Source organism: Haliotis asinina, chromosome 7, assembly GCF_037392515.1.
Source record: "Haliotis asinina isolate JCU_RB_2024 chromosome 7, JCU_Hal_asi_v2, whole genome shotgun sequence".
In the NCBI taxonomy this organism is placed as follows: domain Eukaryota; kingdom Metazoa; phylum Mollusca; class Gastropoda; order Lepetellida; family Haliotidae; genus Haliotis; species Haliotis asinina.
Genome location: NC_090286.1, coordinates 23,723,685 through 23,728,222, shown reverse-complemented (window position 1 = coordinate 23,728,222; position 4,538 = coordinate 23,723,685). Strand labels below are relative to the sequence as shown.

At 39.2% G+C, this 4,538-nt stretch overlaps 1 long non-coding RNA gene across 2 annotated transcripts; it reads right to left on the bottom strand.

Moving 5' to 3' along the window:
- Positions 1-1,990: 1,990 nt before the first annotated feature.
- On the bottom strand, positions 1,991-4,063 carry LOC137290218 (uncharacterized). Of its 2 annotated transcripts, none has more exons than XR_010957198.1 (4): positions 3,904-4,063; positions 2,968-3,036; positions 2,700-2,800; positions 1,991-2,113 (listed from the first exon to the last, which is right to left on the bottom strand). It is a non-coding gene; the product is annotated as an uncharacterized lncRNA (long non-coding RNA). The 2 variants fall into 2 exon arrangements; XR_010957199.1 differs by having other exon boundaries at positions 2,700-2,797.
- Between the last annotated feature and the right edge of the window lie 475 nt (positions 4,064-4,538).

Genomic DNA, 4,538 nt, shown 5'->3' with positions numbered 1-4,538 from the left:
GAGTTTGAAATAGTTGATGTTAATACACATATATATATATATACTTTCCTTTGTGGGTCTCTGTCGGTATCGTGGCAGTCACCCATCGTCCCTCCCGTCCATGCAGTGTCTTCGTGGCAAGCGTCACTGCCTCTGGGGGACTTCACGGTCCATTTCTGTGCCCAGGATGATGATGTCCATGGTGCTGAAAGTAAAGATAATGAAGAGTTTATTATTTGCAATAGTTGATGTTAATAGATATACACTTTCCTTTACGGGTCTATGCCGGTATGGTAGCAGTCGCCCAACGTCCCTCCCGTCCATGCAGTGTCTTCGTGGCAGTCGTCACTGCGTCTGGGGAGTTCACGGTCCATTTCTGTCCCCAGGATGATGATGTCCATGGTCCTGAAAGTAAAGATAATGAAGAGTTTAGTGTTTGAAAGAGTTTATGTTAATAAATATATACTTTCCTTTATGGGTCTCTGTCGGTATAGTGGCAGTCACCCATCGTCCCTCCCGTCCATGCAGTGTCTTCGTGGCAGTCGTCACTGCCTCTGGGGGACTTCACGAGTCATTTGTGCCCCCAGGATGATGATATCCAGGGTCCTGAAAGTAAAGATAATGAAGAGTTTGTTATTTGAAATAGTTGATCTTAATAAATATATACTTTCATTTACGGGTCTCTGTCGGTAGGGTGGCAGTTGCCCATCCTCCCTCCCGTCCATGCTGTGTCCTCGTGGAAGTCGTCACTGCCTCTGTGGGACTTCACGGTCCATTTCTGCCAACAGGATGATGATATCCAGGGTCCTGAGAGTAAAATTAACAAAGAGTTTAGAGTTTGAAATAGTTGATGTTAATTGATATATACTTTCCTTTACGGGTCTTTGCCGGTATGGTAGCAGTCGCCCATCGTCCCTCCCGTCCATGCAGTGTCTTCGTGGCAGTCGTCACTGCCTCTGGGGGACTTCACGATCCATTTGTGCCGCCAGGATGATGATGTCGAGAGTCCTGAAAGTAAAGATAATGAAGAGTTTTGAGTTTGAAATCGTTGATGTTAATATAATTATATATATATATACTTTCCTTTGCGGGTCTCTGTCGGGATAGTGGCAGTCATCCATCGTCCCTCCCGTCCATGCAGTGGCTTCGTCGCAGTCGTCACTGCCTCTGGGGACTTCACGGTCCATTTCTGTTCCCAGGATGATGATGTCCATGGTGCTGAAATTAAAGATAATGAAGAGTTTACACAGCAAAAATAAGCTGGTTTCCGGAGCACTGAAACCGAGAAGAAACGTCATGGAAACCAACATTTCCAGTTGGTTTCCAGGGAGTTTCCAATAGTTTCATTGTGGTTTCCATGCAACTGAAACTGCACCATTTCAGGATGGTTTCAAGTTCGTTTCATTACCCACTCCTCCAAGCGGGATCCAGTTGGTTTCCATGTACGAGTTTATTGTAGGTTTCAACCTGGTTTCCATGTATGAGTTTATTGTAGGTTTCAACCTGGTTTCCATGTATGAGTTTATTGTAGGTTTCAACCTGGTTTCCATGTATGAGTTTATTGCAGGTTTCAACCTGGTTTCCATGTATGAGTTTACTGTAGGTTTCAACCTGGTTTCCATGTATGAGTTTCTTGCAGGTTTCAACCTGGTTTCCATGTATGAGTTTACTGTAGGTTTCAACCCGTTTCCGTGTTGTAGTTTCCAACCTAGTTTAATACCTAGTTTCCCTGAATTGAAACTTGCTGGTGTCAGCCCTTTACACGGTCCTCCGGAAAAGATGTTGTTTCATGTCTCACATGTAGCAAATCAGGTACTTTATACATTTGCATAATGGTAAAAGGCTTCAGGATGACAAACAACAGAATAAAACACAAATTCATTAAAAGTTTATTTATATTCAACAATATGTAAACAAATAATATTCGGAATATTCAAGTTAGTAAATGAAACAAAAGCAAGGGAATAATTAGCAGTGAGTACAGAATATTTTTCTTAAACACACTGTAGACAAGCCCATATCACTTGGCTTCCTAGTTTGAAAAATGTTAGCTCTTTTCCCAAGAGAGGAAGAACTGTGTGCTTCTTCTCCTCCGGCCAGTCAATCGTTTCACAGCCTTCCTGCTTTCCAGCTTCTGAAATTTAGAAAACAAACTATCAGTACAAACAAGCATTCGTCTACGATATCTATGGCTAGAGAAAAGAAAACTGTCAAACATCGCTTGAGGTGAAATACACTGAACCCCATGTCCGATAAGCGAAGAGATCAAAAAGTATAAACTGAGCATTTGACATTAAAAGTTTCAATCGCAGAACAGCTTATTGATATATGATAGAGTGCAGAGACATGAAGAAATTCGCCTTTGAAAGCCATAATTTATTTTCTGAATGTTACTTACAATGCACATTACGAGTATAGAACTACGATTTATCCGTTATTGTGAAAAGACATGTTTTCTTAACCAATAATGTGGAGTCATTCAGGCAGACAAGCTATGAATATGGGGTCACAAGCATACGCTGCAGCACAATGTGCTGCAAAATATTTAAAACCTTTTAAGCTGTATTTTTCAAAGGATAAATTGCACATTTTAAACAGAGTTCACTTTGAAATTCCTTGAATGTACATAGAAAGAATCCAAATTAACTTAATATTTTAAAGGTTTCCTTAAACTTTTTAATCCCTGCAAGATGTAAAATGACTAGAATATGTTTACTTACTCTGAACTTTTTGCCGTTCTTTGCATACAAGCCGTGGGCCTCTGATTTCCCACACCTTCATAAGTGATCCATCTTGTTCATCCAAACCCATCAAAAAGCTTCTGAAAGGAGACATGTGCATGATGCACAACTATAAGTGAAATATGTTTCCAGTTGGAGGTTACAAGAATAATTACATGCACCATGCATTTTTACTGATTCCTAGGATTTACATTATTTGGTTATGCTGTGTTTACATTATGTACTGGACGGTTCAGGTTATACATACCTTTTGTATGTCAAAATGAGTTGGTCCTGGCTGCCTTCTTCAGTTTTTCCAACACTGCCCTCCTTTATGCTGGAAACGTAGAAATGCATCGATTAAAAAAAAGTCAGGAACTTGTCATATTGCACTCTTGTTAACAATAAAGTGTCGAATAAAAAGAATAAATATCAATTTGCAAAGTGTAGAATATGCTAGATGAAAAGAATCCAGGTCAGCAAATTCATATACTATTTTGGGTTGGCAATCCATCATTGTATACCCATATATTTTTTATATCAAAAACTCTTCGTAACCTTTTCTGTGGGACTAATACAATCCACATTTCTTCATTCAGAGTTCGTTACATCTTGATATGATAAGCATAACACTACTTACATCAGATGGCAAATCTCAATTATCTCATAAATCAATGATACAAAAATCTTCAATATTAGTTTGAAAACATTGTGAAATTTCAATTTTGAAATCTGGTCAGATAATCCCTAACCCATAAATGCAAAATGACACACTATCCCCGACTACATTGTTTTCAAACGTGCAAATATCAAAAGCAATATGAAAAGGATTTCTTAAATAAATATTCGTATTTATAAATACGTTTGAAGGTATTTTGAGTCGTAACAAGCACATCAGCAATAATATACTAGAGATATTTGTGATTTTATTTTTTTCTTGCTAAGATAATTTCTCATTCATTAACACATTGAACCATTTTAATCGTGTGTGAGCTGATCCAAATCAGAGTAATATTGAGTTCTTGAATTAACCGAGTGCTGAGCGAAGGAAGCCATACATCTCTCTTGCTAAGAATTCGACACGCATTTGTTTACCGAGGTCCATCAAGTCTAAAATTTCATATGTATTGTAGTAGTTACTTATTTACGTTAAACATTACGAATAACATGTGCTATTGCTTATTTCAAGAAAATAACACTATACCTGACCAGATCGTGGAATGTTCCTTTTCTCCCGCTGCGATCGACGACTGCTGCTGTTCTCAATTTTTACACGTATCCGAATCTCCAAAGCTTCTATTGTAAATCTCATTGCCAGTCTCTTGAATCAGATAACACGGGCAAACGTAGGAATACTGCACTGTGTTGACTTCCTTGTCGTCGTTGCTGAACATACCGGGTGAGAACTGCTTTCAACATAGTCGTCTCAAAAGAACTTGGGATCAAGCGACAAAATGGCGGCAACTGTGCGTAGGGGCATTGTGGGTAATAAGAAATACCTGATCCTTTTTCGATTGGCAGGCACGAAATCCTTCTCTGACCCAATTTGGATGTGATTTTAAGACAAAGACTGAAAACGACCTCTTCAGTACATAAAACTGTTGCTTTTATAAAATGTCACGAGTTCGCGTGCCCATGGATTACCGGTTCATTACTTCCGGTTTTGTCTGTCAACACCTGACTCAGGTAAGTTCTATTGTTTTTACAGCTAGCTAATTTTGATAATAGGCGCCTGTTAAGTGGGGACTGCCCCAGTGAAGCCGACACACGAACCCCGACACACTAATGACCTGACACTGATTAGTTGTCAAGTATTTGAACTCAGTGTCAAAGTATGCC